This window comes from Rhinatrema bivittatum, chromosome 9 (genome assembly GCF_901001135.1).
Source record: "Rhinatrema bivittatum chromosome 9, aRhiBiv1.1, whole genome shotgun sequence".
Taxonomy (NCBI): Eukaryota; Metazoa; Chordata; class Amphibia; order Gymnophiona; family Rhinatrematidae; genus Rhinatrema; species Rhinatrema bivittatum.
The window spans coordinates 50,304,724-50,322,549 of NC_042623.1; the positions used below are offsets into that span (position 1 = coordinate 50,304,724).

Sequence of the window (17,826 nt, forward strand, 5' to 3'; positions counted from 1 at the left end):
TTGAGATTTTTATTAGGAGCCTCACTGGACACCTGGGCCTGTCTTGCACACAGGGATTGGGGAACCCAGGGATAGGGAAGCTACACCCCTGAAGTGGTGGTGACCTGCTGTGAGGAGGGGACTCTGCTATTTTGATTCTGTTCCTTTTGGGGGAAAGAACACTTTTTGTTAGAAGATGCAGGAGGAAGTTTGGCTGCCCCTTCCTTCCTGTTTGAAGCAAGAGAACATTGTGTTTCCAAGAGGATCCTCATCATCAAGGATCCTGCAGAGAGAACTAAAGAGACAGTGTAAAATTCAAGAAGATCTCCTAACCGCGAGTGAAAGAACATTTCAGCAAGTGGAAACATCCATCCACGGTTTCCCACCCCGGGGAGAGAAAGAGACTGTTTTGGCAAGTTATCGGTTTTGGAAGGGGCTTTGCCCAGCTTAAAAGACTCTGCCCATCTGGGAGCTCCACTTAATTAGTCCAAGAGAGTGAGAGTTTTCCCTGGTTCCCGAAACAAGTGAGTCCTGCACAGATAGAGGAGAGAGACTGTAAAGAAATTGAGAAGATAATTCTGGGGTGCTGCAGTTTGAGTTTTGTGCCATTTCATCATCAGTAAAGACTTTTATTTTGGATACCACCAAAGTGACTCCAGAGTACTTATTTTGCACTCTCTGCACCCACAGGAGAAGCATACAGGAATGTGTAAAGAAACCACCCCTGTCACATCGGGTCCTAAAAGGTCTCCTTTCTTCCCCTAGCCCAACGGATCCACACTTGGGGATGTGAGGGGGACAGAACAGCTAGCTAGGGAGAGATTCCAGCTCCAAAAAGTAACAAATAAGTCTGTGTACCCACCCATGCAGGAGAGGCACACTGGGGTGGGGTTACACTTGCCATACCATACCATACCAGCACTAATCTCAGGACTCAAACATCAGCAGCCTTATCTATGACATGGCAGCAATGCAAATATTATACCATGCCCTAGAACACTAATACACCACCTACTGGGGTTAACAGAAAAAAGCCCTTCAGAAAAACTATATGCTAGCAGAAATACTGCACCTTAGTTACACAAGCAGAACACAGACAGACCATTACCTAATACAGAAGAGACTACAAATTACAAACAGAAGCATACAGACAAAAATAAAAGAGCAAAATACAAATGTGTAATGTACATTCCCTAAGATAACATATTCCAATCACTAAAAATTCAAAAAATGTATTTTTACCTTTGCTCTCTGATCTTATTTTTCTAATCGGTTGGTCCTAGGCTTTTTTTTCCACGTTCCCTTTCTTGGTCTTTTTCCAATTCCTTTTACAGGGTCTCTTTTTTTTCTGTTTCTTCACTCTCCACCTGTCTTCTTCCCTTCCTCCCTCAAAAACACACTCAGGCTCTTATTTTCACACATTGTCTTTCTCTTTCACACACACACGCTCTCACTCTCACATGCACTCTCATACACAGACTCCCACTCTAACATACTGTCTCTCTCTCACACACACACACTCAGGCTCTCATTCTCACATACTGTCTCTTTCTCTCTCTCTCACACACACACACACACTCAGGCTCTCATTCTCACATACTGTCTCTCTCTCACACACACAGGCTCTAATTCTCATATACTGTCTCTCACACACTCACAGGCTCTCACTCTCACATGCTCTAACACAAACACATGCTCACACACATGCTGTCTCTCACATACATACAGAAGCTCTCACATGCTATCTCTCTGTCTCTCACAACATACAGTCTCTCACTCCGACACACAATCTCTCAACTCACTCTCTCTCTCTCACACACACACACACACACACACACACAGTCACACACTCTCTACAGGGCCTCAGCCTCTGGGCCTCCTCTTTGCGGGTTGCCACGGGATGGGTTCTGCAGGGGCCGCAATCTTCTTGGGTCGCTGCAAGATGGCATCTGCAGCCCCTTTACAGGGTGTCCTCTTTTCAAGCCGCCGTGAGATGTGATCCGCAGCGGCCCTGTCACGAAAGAGAAGGTGCACCTGGAGGTTTGGGAATCTCTTGTTTTCTTCGGGCCGTGATGGGATGAGCTCTACCACCATTCTTCCTGCACGGGGGGGGGGGGGGGGGGGGGTAGATAAAAGCTGTGCGCGGCTGCACATACGTGCAGCTTAGAGGGATCAGTGCTCCACATCCCCCCCCCCCCCCCCCCAAGGATGATGCTGATCTCCGCCAGCAGTCAGTTTCTTCTTTATGGCCCTGGGAGTTCTTTGCTTTTTGGCCGCTGGCATATTGAGTTCTGTCAGTGTGGGTGGGGTGGGGACCTCCAAATGAAACCCTCTTCATAGCTGTCACCCGGGACAGACTTCCCCATTGCCCTTCCCTTAGTACGCCACTGCCTATTGATTCTTTTAAAATCAATCACAGTAAACTTTAATTTGAACACCCATACAGCGAGTCCTGTCTGTTTTGTCAAGGTACCTTCCCCAAAGAGCTATGGTAACACACACACAGACGTTTTCCAGTGTCTGGGCCTAGAAGGTTAGCTTCCCCCCACAGAAAAGGAGACAGAAGAGTCGTGGAAAGGGCAGGGGAGCTAGCTCAGTCTAAGAAATTCTTTTACGGACCTTTTGGTATTAGATATATTCCCTGAAAAAGGGTTACACAAGCATAAAACATAACACATACCAGAATAAAAACAAAACTATTAAGACTAATTAAAAAAAAAAAATTCACTAAAGAGCAATGTTTACCAAAGGTTAAACTTCATCTAAACCAAAAGCCTGTTGAAACAAATATGTCTTCAAAATTTTAAAAAGTTTTTGTTCACATTATTAACCTCAGGCTATTATGCAAGCTATTCAAATAAATTGGATCAGCTAATGAAAAGGCTTGTTCGGGTTTTGTCCAGATTTCAAAGAAAGCACTGTTAATAACTAGGACTGGGATGAGCAAAGTAAGCTTGACGGGTTGTAAATTTTAAGCAAAGCACTAATCCATAGAGACTCATTATGCTCCATTAACTTGTGGATTAGTACAGCTGTTTTAGATTTAATACATGCTGCAACCGGAAGCCAATGCAAACTGTGAACATAAGAACATGCCATACTGGGTCAGACCAAGGGTCCATCAAGCCCAGCATCCTGTTTCCAACAGTGGCCAATCCAGGCCATAAGAACCTGGCAAGAATCCAAGTCTAGTAATAGCAGTGGCTATTTTCTAAGTCAACTTAATTAATAGCAGATAATGGACTTCTCCTCCAAGAACTTATCCAATCCTTTTTTAAACTGCACTAACCACATCCCCTGGCAACAAATTCCAGAGTTTAATTGTACATTGAATGAAAAAGAACTTTCTCCAATTAGTTTTAAATGTGGCACGTGCTAACTTCAAGGAGTGTCCCTTAATCCTTCTATTATCCGAAAGAGTAAATAACTGATTCACATTTACCCGTTCTAGACCTCTCATGATTTTAAATACCTCTATCATATCCCCCCTCAGCCATCTCTTCTCCAAGCTGTACAGTCCTAACCTCTTTAGTCTTTCCTCATAGGGGAGCTGTTCCATCCCCTTTATCATTTTGGTCGCCTTTCTCTGGACCTTCTCCATCGCAATTATATCTTTTTTGAGATGCAGCGACCAGAATTGTACACAGTATTCAAGGTGTGGTCTCACCATGGAGCGATACAGAGGCATTATGACATTTTCTATTTTATTCACCATTCCCTTTCTAATAATTCCCAACATTCTGTTTGTTTTTTTGACTGCTGCAGCACACTGAATCTTTCAAAGGATAAATTGAGTTAACCCTGGGGAGACTTCAACATGGGAGGCCAAGCTAATGTACACGTGTGTTGTGGTCCCGGGTGTGCCCCGGTCCCTCCACCTACCTCGGGGACAGTCTGGGCTGCTGCGGCGTCCTTGCAGCCTGTACAGGCCTCCCTGGCTTCTCCCAGCAGCGCTCCCTCCTCGAGGGAGACGCCACTTGTGCTCCGTGGCTGGCCCTGCCCCCTAGACGTGCACGCGCAGGGGCTCCACATTTAAAGGGACCAGCGCGGGAAGGAACAGCACAGCCTGGGGTGACGTGAGACGCTCTCAGGGTATTTAAACCCTGCATCTAGGTCTACTCCTTGCCTTGCAATGAGGTTTTCTCTGTTCCAGAACAGTTTGCAAGGCCATGGACCCGGCAGACCTGGCCGACCTTCAGGCCATCCCCGGAATTGCCCAACGACTGCAGCAGCACCAACACTGCCTAGATGTTCTGATGGCGACTGTAGAGAGGCTGGCTAACCGTTTGGACGCCATGTCTTCGGCAACACCTCCAGCACTGGCCTCTATGCCCAGCCCTGCTCCTACGACCTCTACCCAACTGCCAGTGCCGCCCAGATTCTCTGGGGAAGCGAAGCAGTGTTGCGGATTCCTCAACCAGTGCTACACACGTTTTACCCTGCTGCCTGCTCAGTTTCCGACTGACGTAGTAAAGACCAGCTATATCGTGTCCTTGCTAGATGGGAAACGCCTGGCCTGGGCCTCCCTATTATGGGAACGCAAGGATCCCATTCTTGGAAATCTGGAACAGAGAAAACCTTGTTGCAAGGCAAGGAGTAGACCTAGATGCAGGGTTTAAATATCCTGAGAGCGTCTGTCGTCTCCCCAGGTTGTGCTGTTCCTTCCCACGCTGGCCCTTTTAAATGTGGAGCCCCTGCGTGCGTGCGCGTCTAGGGGGCAGGGCCAGCCACGGAGCATCGTCGGTGTCTCCTTCGAGGAGGGAGCACCACCGGCAGAAGCCAGGGAGGCCTGTACAGGCCGCAAGGTGGCTGCATCGGCTCGGACCGTCCCCGAGGTAGGTGTAGGGACCGGGGCACGGCCCGAGACCACAACAACGTGTGCCCAGGTTAGAACACGTGGGACCTCCGCATACATGAGCTCCTGGAGCCATGCAGCAAAAGGCTGCGCTGACGCAACAGGGTCTCCACTTGAGACTTGACACTTGCTGCCTTTGGCTTTTAAGTGCAAGTCTTTGGAACCGTTGTCCAGGCTTGGGCATGGCAATCAAGACTTGGCTTCTCATGGGCCAATGCTCACAGCGAACCTTCAAGGTCAACTTCTTGGAGATGAACTTAAATTCACCAGCAAGGAAGTTCAACTTAAGCTCTCCAGTCTGTCCTTCTGGGTCTGAAATACTCTAGGTGACATTCTGGAGTAGATTTCCCAGCCAACAGTAGGGGTGAGCAGCTAAAACCATTTTTGTTTCTTTTGTTTGTTTTTTTAAATTCCATTTTATGTTTTCATTTTAGTGCATGCTATTTCTTAATGAACACTAAAACCCTTTCAGTGCATGTTAAAACTTGTTAAAATACTCAAATGGTTTTAGGACATGTTAAAACTGTTTAGTGAGCATTGCAACGTTTTAACATGCACTAAAATGTTTAATGTGTGCTAAAAAAATGAATATATTAAATGAAATAAGAGAACAGTAGCACATCCCTAGCTAACAGGGTCATGGCCCTTCCCAAGACAAATGCAGCACAGTTGTGATGCTTAGTGCTGGACATTTTCCATGTGTACTTGGGACAAAATTTGAAGCCACTGGCCTGCTTCTCCAACATGGTGAAAAAATCAACTGGAAATCAAAAGATGAGAATATTTTTTTCAGAGAAAAGATGCCTGCAAGAGAGAAACTGATCGGAGATCTGCCTGATGCCCTGTTTCCTGCAGAAAATAATAAAATAATACAATTTTCTATTGATATAGGCCAGGAGGAAAAGTGCGAAAGTCAGAGAGAAAATTGTGCAGTCTGCTGGAATACATCCAACTTGGCTGGAGGAAAAAAGGAAACAGAGAGCAGCTATGGAATTATCACTGCATGAGAAGTCCTGTACATACAGAGAAAAGATTTCTAAGTCTTTTACAGAAAGTTCTAGAATTTTATTTCACTCAGTGCTATGTGCGATAATGTGACCCACTGTGGACACGGATACTAACTACATGATTTTGTCGTGATGAAAAACTGAGAAAGTTTAGATGATTATATATAAAAAAGGTATCAGCTGGAACTTGATATTATGGAATTTCAGCTGCTACCTCCTGACAGGGACGGTGGGTGGGTGGGGAGGTACAGAGGAGGAAGGGTTGGGAATGGGGGTAGAGTTGGTTTAACTTGGTGTATATAATGCATATTTATGAGATTTGTTGTTTGGTAAATTGTTGTATGATGTTTGGAAACTTCAATAAACAGATTTGAATTTTAAAAAGTTACCAGAACCATATAAGAAAGTAAGGAACACAAGTAAAATTGACTAAGTATGTGTGATGTCACAGCAATCTTGACCCAGGATTTGTTTGTGCTTCTTGCTAGTTCAGTTCTGTTTTAGCCTAGGTTTTGGGGTTAGTACTACCAAGCTATTGGGGTCAGAAGTTCAGGTTCCACCCACACCCATGCAAACTAAAGAAGCAGAAGTACAACTAGATGGTTTGTAAAATCCATTTGTTAATATGTGTTTTTCATTCAATCTGGGGCCTTGGTCCTGTTCTTGAAACACCCTGGGACACTAAAATAAATACATGCCAGCTAATCAAACCCACTGGGGTTCGAACTGCTCCCCTGGTTCCAATGTCCGTCATAGAAACCCCCTTTGAGAGAATTGCCATGGACCTGGTGGGGCCCTATGGAGAGGTTCATCTCTTATAAATAAATATATTTTAGTCATCCTAGACTATGCCACCCAGTATCTAGAGGCTGTAACCCTATGAAACATGAAGACCCAGATAGTAGCAACAGTCTTGATGGAGGTCTTTTGACAGGCTGGATTGCCCATGGAGGTGTTGACAGAACAAAGGGACCGTGTTCGTATCCAGAGCAATTCAGTAAGTTTACACTTTAGTGGGAGTGAAAATCTTCCAGATCTCATTCTACCACCTGCAAACCAGGCTCATGGAATGCTTTAACAAAAACTTCAAACAGATGCTGAAGATGTTTGTTGCAGAACATGGCAAACACTGGGACTCGTTGCTGTCCTACATATTGAGAAATGCCCTAGCTCAACCAGCTTTTCCCCATTTGAACAACTGAATGGAAGAAGACCTCAAGAAAACCTAGATATGGCCCAGGAAACCTGGGAAGAGGAACTGAGCACAGGAAAGATCCTGGTCAGGTATGTGATCCAGATGCAGGAGAGACTGAAGAAGGCGGAGAAGCCGCCCAATAATGTTTAGAGAAGACTCAAGCTACCCAAGCTCAGGAGTATAATTGGTCTACTGTCCAGCGGGTCTTCCAGCCAGAAGATCGCATCTTAGTGTTGCTACCATCTTCTAAGAGTAAATTGCTAGCCTGCTAGCTTATGAGGTCAGAGAGAAGGTTGGTTCAGTAGACTGCAAGGTAGCCAAACCAGACAAATGGAAGAAGGCTCAGATCTTTCATATAAACCTTCTAAATAAGTGGACTGCATCAACATGAAGTCTTGTTCATGGAGAAGACTTTGGCCTAGAAATTATGATGGCCCTTTTGGCAACCAGCTTTCCCCATCACAGATGACGAATTTGGACCAAATAGAGAGCCAAAATAAAGATGCCTTTTCCTATATGCAGAGAAGGACCCACACCTAGCTTGCCATGACATTATTACATTCCCAAGGGTGGTTGTCTAACAGCAGCCATACCGGATCCCTGAAGCCAAGTATCACACTATGGAGATCTAGGTGAAGGAGATGCTCCAGCTCAGCATGACTTAAGAATCCAGCAGTGACTGGTCCTCCATATTGTGCTAGTTTCTAAATCCAATAGCAACATTTGTTTCTGTATTGACTTCCAGAAAGTCTCAAGGGGGGTGAGCTTATCGAAAGACTTAGGCCACCTAGTTTATATCCATGCTTCACTTGACAAAAGATACTGGCAAGTATCTCTCACTCTTGCAGCAAAGGAGAAGACAGCCTTCTCTACTGTTACACTTCACTGTCCTCCCATTTGAATTGCAAGGAGTACCTTCCACATTCCAAAGCTTGGTCAATTGACTCCTGCACCCTCTCAATGACATGTACCGGGACAACACTGTAATCTAGAGTGGAGAATTAATTTAAACCAGCTACAGAGAGTGCAAACAAGCATGTGAAAACCTAGGTTGATGGCTAACTCCAAGAACTGCCTACTAGAGAGACATGCACATGACATCTTTTGTTCATTCGAATTCTGTGAAGAGGAGAGTTTTAGTTCTAGAAAGCTAGTCACGAAATGTATCAAGTTAGTCCAATAAAAAGGTATCACCATCTATATATATATATATATATATATTTTTTTTTTTTTACTTTTTAACCTTTATTTACTGAAAAAGCAGAGTGGGAAGACATGGCTGGGGCGAGAATGCAGCATGGAAGGGGGTGAGCCAGGAAGGAATTTGCCCAACCTGACTCAGAAGAACATCATCAATCTGACTATTCTTTCTCTAGAAGTACCCTGTAGTGTTGGACCCAGGCCTATCCTTAGCCCTTGCAATGCCTTTTATGGGAGTTATCAAGAAATGGGAAGCCTCCATGATAGCAGAGAATCAGAGGGTGGGGGAGGGGTTTAGTGTGTGCCCAAAAATGGTGCCAGCTTTGCTTGAAGGTAAAATAGCATAGTATAAGGTGCCTCACAATTGTTTTTGTTTTTCTCTAATTACTTTTCTTTTTCTCTTCATATCTGCAGGTATAAAACCTTCACTGTGGTTCTGATGATATTTTACAGTAGTAGTTTGAGAATGCTATACTCTTCTTCTTTTGGAGTAATGCTGCATAATTGTTTTTCAGCATATTTAAATAAAGTCAAGTAATGACTAAAGGGGATATATTTTTAACCTGTTGACCTACGTTTGAGTAGACATCATTGTTGGAACATGTTCAGACTACATCCTTCACCTAGTTCCAGATTTGATGCCATCATGAGAGTGACTAAATATTGGCAAAGTGAAAATGAGGATCATGTATATTGTAATGAAGCTGATAATGTATTGCACTATTCCAAGGAGAGACAGGCCTAAGAACCCACATAAAGGGGATTTATTCAGTTTACCTGAAACATGAAGGGATTCTGAGATGCATATTTTTAAATAGAATGTGACATTTATATTACTTTTTCATTGATTTTTCTGAAATATTTAATAGTTTGTAAACCAACCAACCACTGACAAGTACATAGCTTCAATGAAATCTGGGGGTTAATGAAGAGATCCCAATTGACGAGCCTGGGCTCAGAAAATATACAAAATGTTATATGCTAAACCAACATGAGTACCAATAAAAAAAAGATATTAATAAAAATAATTATAGAGAGGAAAATGAAAATAAGAAATCACTGGACTGATGGATCACAAGATGATTCCTCTGTGGTAATCATAATGAGAAAACGTAACATAAATCAACACCAAGTTCTACTCTACCAGAGAGCTCAGTGACTATAATAAGTTACAATATTACCAAAACAGTGCAACCTCTGAGGTGAATCTTAAGACCCGTGAATGGGCACACAGGTGCATGCGTTTGCCATCTCGCGCACATGGACATGGCGATTTTATAACATATGTGCCTATACGTGTGTGAGTTATAAAATCGTCTGTATGCGCATACATGTGTGCACGATTTTATACTGACGTGCACATCTGTGTGAAAATGGAGACTCGAGCGCATAAGTGGGGGGATTTTAGTAGATACGCTTGCCGATGCAATTACCTGTTTCTCCATTTCATTCCCAGTTTGCCCCAGTAAAGGAGATGACCTTCTAAACCTCCTAGCTAACTCGCTTCCCTTTTACCCTATTAGCCCCGACCCTTACAACCTCATTGACTAGCTCATTGTTTTTGTTACATGACTTACACGCTGTCCATATCAGAAGTAAAGTTACGTGGTAGAGGACCACGGCGCACACTTATATGCATACATTCTTACATGCTGACTTCATTTTACAGACTCAGCCCACTCATGACCCGCCCTGACCACGCTCCTTTTTGGATATTTGTGATTTGTTCGTGTAGCGGGAGAAACGCGTGTAACATGCTGGGCCGAGTCATGCACGTATCTCCCGGCTGTGGCGCGCGTAGGGGCTTTAAAATCAAACAGTTTGGTACCATAAGGTGTTTAAGATTTAAAAACAAGCTGATTTACACAGAAGGTAGAGCAGTGGGCTATGAACCAGGAGACCAGGGTTCAAATCCCACTGTCACTCCTTGTGACCTTGGGCAAGTCACTTTACCCTTCATTTCCTCAGGTACAAACTTAGGGGTAGATTTTCAGACCGCGCGAAATCGGAGCGGCCTCGGAGGGAACTTTCTTTCACCTTCCCCTCCCTTCCCCTACCTAACCCACCCACCCAGCCCTATCTAAACCCCATCCTTACCTTTGTTGGGGGATTTACGCCTCCCTCTGGGAGGCGTAAATCCCCGCGCGCCAGCGGGCCGCTAGCGCACCGGGACGCAACCTGGGGGCGGGTCTGGAGGGCGTGGCCACGCCCCGGGCCGTAACCATGCCCCGGACCCGCCCCCGAAACGCTCCCGACACGCCCCCAAAACGGCGCTGCGCTCGGTCCCGCCCCTGACACGCCCCGACACGCCCCCTCCGAAAACCCCGGGACTTACGCGAGTCCCGGGGCTCTGCGCGCGCCGGTAGGCCTATGTAAAATAGGCTCACCAGCGCGCAGGGCCCTGCTCGCCTAAATCCACCCGGATTTGGGCGGATTTAGGCGAGCAGGGCTCTTAAAATCCGCCCCTTAGATTGTAAGTCCTGTGGGGATAGGGAAATATCTACAGTACTTGAATGTAATCTGCTTTGAAGTGCTTAAAAAAAATGTGCAAAAAGCAGAATATAAAAAAAATATTTCATATCCTTTTCTGTTATTTATTTTATTTTATTTATTTATTTTTAATTTTTATAGACCGAAGTTCCTGTAGGAACTACAAATCACTCCGGTTTACATAAAACGATGAACTGCCCAAAAGAGAAAGGGGCTTTACATGGAACCATAGAACAGTTGGAACAATATAACCAATGACAATTTAACATAGTAATAAATAAATATTGTATATACAGTTAAACTATTTAACGTAGAAAAAATGACATATTAAGGCTACAATAGCAATACAATAAAATTGCGGTGAACTTTTGGATTCAGAGATAGTTGTACAGTTGCAAAGACATGATAATAAGACTTGGTGTGTTATTCATGATTTGGGGATAACTATTATTTAGGAAGTCCTCCCGTCTAAGTGGCTTTGAGAGTTTGGACGGGAGGACTTCCTAAATAATAGTTATCCCCAAATCACGAATAACACACTGAGACCATTTTTCTATCACCGATATTTTCCAAATTCTGATAAATCAGTTATCAGTAGAATGTGTTATATGTTTTTCAGGCACTTCCAGTTAAATGTGATTATTTTTATTTGCAGTAATAGACAAAATTGTCTGCTGGAAAATGTTTCTAATTTTCTTAATTTGGGTGATTGAAGCCCTTGATGTAAAACTTCTTGTAACAATACCAGTGCTGCTCCTTGTGACTTTAGGCAAGTGACTTTACCCTCAAGTACAAACTTACTGGGTGATTCATCAAGCCTTGTTAGGGCTCTAAAATGAGTTATATCGTGGGTGGGGGCCGGGACTCAACACTTTTTTATTTTTTCCTTTCAGTGGGGGTCTGGGTCTGCGACCAATGTTTTTTTTAATGGGGGGACTTTGGTGTTACTAGGGCAGAGGAGGGTCTGGTCATTGGGGGGGATCTGGTGTCACTGGGGAGAGAAAGTCTGGACATGGGGGGTCTTTGGTGTCAGTAGGAGGTGGGGGAGAGGTCAGGACATAGGGGTGGGTCTTCAGTGTCACTAGGGGGATGGAGAGTGAGTCTGGACTCAGGGGGATCTTTGGTGTCACTAGAAGGGGTGGGGGAGGGGTTTCTGGTAGGGGTGTGCATTCGGTCCCTACGTATTGGCAATCCGCAACGGATGTTGCCATATTCGTTGTATTCGTGGGGAAGCGAAACTTTTTGCGATTCCCCACGAGTACACAAATTGGCTGCCTAAATAAATCAATTTAAACAAACCCCCTACCCTTCTGACCCCCTCCAAGACTTACCAAAACTCCCTGGTGGTCCAGCGGGGGGTCCAGGAGCCATCCCCTGCACTCTCACAACCTCAGTGCCGGTTTCATCATGGCGCCTATAGCCCTTGACCTACTATGTCACAGGGGCTACCGGTGCCATTGGTCAGCCCCTGTCACATGGCCATCGGTGCCATCTTGTGCTCCTACCATGTGACAGGGGCTGACCAATGGCACCGGTAGCCCCTGTGACATAGTATGGGCAAAGGCTATCGGCGCCATTTTGATTACTGGCAGCCGATGGCCCGAGGGCAGGAGATCGCTCCAGGACCCCCGTTGGACCCCCAGGGACTTTTGGCCAGCTTGGGGGGGCCTCCTGACCCCCACAAGATTTGCCAAAAGTCCAGCAGGGGTCCAGGAGCGACCTCCTGCACTCCAGCCATCGGATGCCAGTACTCAAAATGGCGCCGATCACCTTTGCCCTCACTATGTCACAGGGACCGGCTTAGTGCATCTAGGGGTTAGATTTTAAGCCCTCTGGGGACATGGAAATACCCACAGTATTTGAATGTAATCTGCTTTGAAGTGCTGAAAAGTGGAATATAAATAAAAAAAATAAACAAAGGAAATATCTAAAAAATAGGACACAAAAAATAATCCAAAACAAAAAAAACTATCTATCCCAATGCGCATGTTTAAACTTCTAAGAGCACTGGGATCGATTTTCGTTTTATTTTCTAAAATTTCTTGTACCACGGCAAGGAACTGTCGCAGTCACCTTAACGCAAAAGCCAACTGATGCTTTTAATGCAAATACTAGAAAGCTGGAAGAGCAGTAAGAAGCACTGGTAAATTTGAATTATTCTTTCAGCAGTTATGCACAGTCCCTCTAATTAATAAATGCACATTAGATGAAGGTTTCTAATGACATACAAGCGCCCCTCCCCAACTGCAGCCTTTCTTTTAGTCTCTGCTAAACCTGTCCCAGCAGTCTAAAGAAAGTTAACGCTCACCTTCTGTGCCCTGCGCTTGTCAGCTCGTTGATTCTGGTGGTAGATGCGACTGAAGTTGGAGACAATTACAGGGACTGGCAGGGCGATCACTAAAACACCACTCAGGGAACAGATTGAACCAAATATCTTCCCAGCTATTGTCTTTGGCACCATATCACCATACCTAAGTTAAAAAAAAAAAAAGATGACATAAATATATGTTCAATTTTCCTCAATAATGTGCACATCAATATGTCATTAAACTTTAATTTTTTTTAATTGTACTCAGCTTTGATGTTTCTATTTGAAATGAATGACAAGTTATCAAATTGTAATACAATTTTAAATAATCTAGATGAATATCTCCCCCATATGTTTATGTACACTTCTATATTTATACAATTACATAGCCTATAAAACCTCTTAGCTGAACAATTCTTAAATCTGTTTTAGAACTGGCCCTTTATTTTCAGTGCTGTGGTGCAAGATATCTGTGGATGGAATGAACAGTAAACACGATAGTTCTCTGTTAAATACAAGGATTAGTCTTACTGCTTAGTTACTTGTGAGGGCAGAGGGTTCCAAAGTAGCCTGAGGTTTTACCTGGTGCAAGTGAATGATAACATTTCAGCCTCAAGTGAATAATGACAATGAAACCCCACTGTATAGATTGCTTGATACAGCACTTGCCAAATGAACTGAACATATGGTTTTACATTTCTTAGCCCTGGAGGTCACAAGGGCTTTAATAATTGAATGCAATGACTTTGGCTCATCTGGTAATTGTCAAATCAGTAGCAGAGCAGCTTTCATAACTATGATAACATCACTAATCTGTGCTGCTCTCAAACTGTCACAGTAAACCAAAACAAAATGCGATGGCTGAACTTAAAGCTTGAGGTCAGAGGCTTACATTTTTTTTTTTATGTAGTTTTGCCACATACACACATTAAAAGTGCTAAGTTCTGGTAGCCATGAGGGAAACTGGATTATTTGCAGGCTGCAGTATCTTTTATTGCCCCAATGAAAGGATTATCCAATGATGTAAATTAGCTTTTCAGACACCATGAGTTTTTACGACATCGGTTGCATCCATTGCGGAGGGCTATGTGGTCCTGCCAGCTCGTGCATAACATCTTTGGATAATTCTTATGCTGGCCAATAAAAGGCATTGTCCTAGCTCCACAGGTGCTTCTCTGTTTCTTTATTGTTATCTTGCTTTTACGGTATCCTGATTCCACAGCAGCCCTGTCTGTTTCTGTTTGCTAATGCTATTATTCAGGCTTTCACTCTGCATACAGTTCTTTGTTTTCTGCTATACTGCCAACTGGCGATTGGCCTGCATGTTCAGTGCTTCTGCTATATTTAGTGTGGCTGGCTTTGAAGGGTTAATCTCTGATCTGAAAGCAGGGAAACCTGGGAGGACTTCCTTTTGTCCAGTCACTTTGCTTGGTCTATGTGCTTCAGCAGCCAGCCTAACCAACCTGCCCTGCAGAAGAATCTTTTTTATCTCTTAATATTTTCTGGGATCCACATTACTTCTGTTACTCTATTCACAGTAAGATTATTTATATTTTTTTAACTTTTAATAAAGTTTGGCATAGAAGAAGTGGCCTCTGTCTGTAAAGGCTGAGTTACGCTATCTGTATAATTGCACACAGGAAATGTGCAATGAGAACATAATAGGTATCATAACTTATAAGGCACCACTCCATCAAATACGTCTTCCCAAAACACTCAGTAGGTAACTTTCTAGGGCATTACATAATTAATTTTAGGTCTTATAAAGCACTAAGGGGCCTGTGTAATAAAGGTTTTCTCTCCTTTTTTGCCATTGGGAAAATGAAGGTTTTTATTGGTTGTCACAAAGAAAAAATCATCAGCTCCACAAATTATGGTATTACAAAGTGTCTTTGTTTACAAGGAAATGCAGGTTGTTAGGGATTATTATTTGATCTTGTGAATAAAAAACCTCTTGCAATTGGGTATTTCCTGATAGTTAATGACTTGGTAAATGATCTTCTTCCCTTTGAACCCTAGGTTTTAAATGCTGATTAATCATTAAATAACAGGAAACAACCCTCCTCATTGGTAGTTGTTCCTTAGCATTTATTAATTCTGCACAGAAGTGAATTTCCATGGTACACAGCCCGGTCAAATATCTATTTTGCAGCATAAGAAAAACGCAGCTTGCAAAGAATTCTCAGAAATCTGTCCAATTGCATGACTGAGAGATTTTGCTGCATAGTGGCTTTGGTTAATGAATAATATTGCTTGAGAACTCAATAATGTAAGCATGTACATTTATTAAAACTACTCAATCCATTTTGGGACTGAAATGCAGATGCTGGATGAATTACAGCCTGCTTTATAACGGAAAGCATCTACTTCATGAGCTATAACATACAAATTACCGGCTCTGTGAATTGTACAAGGTGCATTCTTATTGATATAGTCTAATAGCTTATTTCTGTATAGCGTAAAAGTTACAGAACATATGGAACTGAAAAGAACACCAGAATCATTTCCAAAGTGGAGTTTTAGGTATTCTTCAAAGCTTTTATAGGATCACAGACTTATCTCATGTGCTAAACGTATGCATCTAAAATGTTTTCAGAGGAAGCAATCAGAGGATTGTCGCTGATACATTTTCATAATATATACAGCTGCAGCCTGCAGCCTGCTCAGCAGAGGGCATGAGACACCATTAGAAAACACAGGAGACTTCAAAGAGCCAGTTCTGACTGTCGAGACACAAAAACAGACACTGTGCGGTCAGTACATTTACTTTCATCAAGTGTACGTCCTTGCAGATTCAGGGGATTATATTTCATGTCAAGATTAAGGGATTGTGCAGTATGGTTTACTAGGCCAGCCTTGTTCGAACGCCTCCTTTAAAAGGTCAGGAGCATGAATAACTAGAAGCTCTGTGCAATCATATTCATTAATATTATTTATTTTGGCATTTATATAGTGCGCCATGCCAGGGCACTTTAAAAGAAATTATGTAGGGCTCTACTGGCATCCCTACGAAGGTGTGGCCTTGAGAAAAAGACTATGCATGTGGAGAAGGAGAAGCCATCTCTGCCACAATGCCTCCACATCAGGCTGCTGCAATGGTTATTTTCTGTGTTTATATTGGGGTGAGCAGCCCCCCAAATTCTGTTTTTGGTTCTTTTTTTTTTTGTTGTTTTTGGGTTTCTTTTTCTGATTTTTGTTTTGTTTAATGCTTAATTTGGTACAATTTGTTTGCCAAACCAAAATAAACATCACCCCCTCTGCAAAAAAAAAAAAAACGAAATAAAATGAGGCCTCCCTGGATCCCTCCGACCCCTTCCCGTCTGCCAAAAAAGCTTTTGGGGCCAGGGGCCCCTTCTGTGAGGCCCAAGGCACTAAATGTCTGAAGAAGCAGAGGGACCCTTAATTGGGGTTACAGCATAAAGTCATTACTGAAGGACTGGAATCTGACACAGAATACACTTTTCCGCTGATAAATCCACAGCTCAGAAGGAAATACTTGAACCAGCAACACTGTGGCCCCTTCTTTCTGTTGCAGGGGTCCCTTTTATTCCTTTTTTAAATGTATGGCCTCCGCTGGCTATTCCAACTGGAATTTATCAGGATGCGGTACAACGGATGCGCCCTCCAGTTTAGCGTTCCTTATGGAAATGGTACCTGAGTAGTGCAGTGGCTGTGCTTGGGTCATTTTCTGTTTCTGTTTTAAGGTCAAATTTAAATCCCCACCTATAAGTAAGGGATTCTTAGTAAAAAGAACTAATTGCTCCATAAGCCTATCAAAAAAGTGACCCTGATCAATATTCAGTGCATATACATTTACTAAGTGACCACTGCCCCCCCCCCCCACTGTCGCATTAATAAACGCACATTTCCCTTTTTAGGTATCCTTTACAGTTTGTATTGTAGCGATGCTTTGCGCCCCTGACAGCTCATTATTCTGTGTAATTTTTCATTTGCACATGCACAGACATTTATGTGCAAACATTTCCTGGCTGCAGAAAATTCCGCCTGGAAGTTGTTTTCAGAAAGGGAGATGAAAACCAACACAAGAGAACAGCAAGAGGAGCCAGCAGCAAGAACACATACCCACATCCCAGGAAAAACACACATTACCCCGCAACAAACAATCCCCTCCTCGCACGCAATCCCCACACATACCATTCCTCCGAAAAACAACCCTCTCACCACACCCAGAGTCCCTCTCCCAAACACCCCCACCATCCCCACAACCCTCAAAGTTCCCCCAAGCACTACCCCCATGTGTACCCACTTCTCTACACACCATCCAACCCCCGACTCGCGTGTTAGTCCTACCCCCAAGTCTCCCTTCAAAATTGTGGATTTATGATCCCGGTTGCCCTTAGGCCTGTAGACTGCTGGCTGCTCTCCCCCCATCCCCTACTGATGAAGCATTGACTCGCCTGCCACGATGCAGCCGTGCAGGAGCAGCCAGCGGAGTTTAGTTCCACACTGCATCAGCTGCCCATAGAGTCTTGCTTATTCTGTCTATTGGCAAATTCGCTCCTGCACCTCACCTCACCGCATCCCCTCCACACATCTCCCCCAGAGACTACCTCCAAAATACATACACATACGCACACTCCCCCCATCAAATCCATGACACACACACACACATCCACACATATTACACATTTACATCACCTCACATTCCCCCTACTCACTCATGGACCTTACTCACACAGACCCTACAAACATCCACATTCACACAAACATTCCCCTGACACAATTCCTCCAAAAAGCAATCTACCACCACACACACACACACACACACACA

General features: G+C 43.8%; 1 long non-coding RNA gene across 1 annotated transcript in view; it reads right to left on the reverse strand.

Annotated features, from left to right (window-relative positions):
• Nucleotides 1–13,185, reverse strand: part of LOC115099307 — a 44,350-nt gene extending 31,165 nt beyond the window's left edge. The window contains exon 1 of the long non-coding RNA XR_003858739.1: nucleotides 13,035–13,185. This is a non-coding gene — a long non-coding RNA (uncharacterized LOC115099307). The remainder of the gene's footprint in view (nucleotides 1–13,034) is intronic.
• Nucleotides 13,186–17,826: the final 4,641 nt, after the last annotated feature.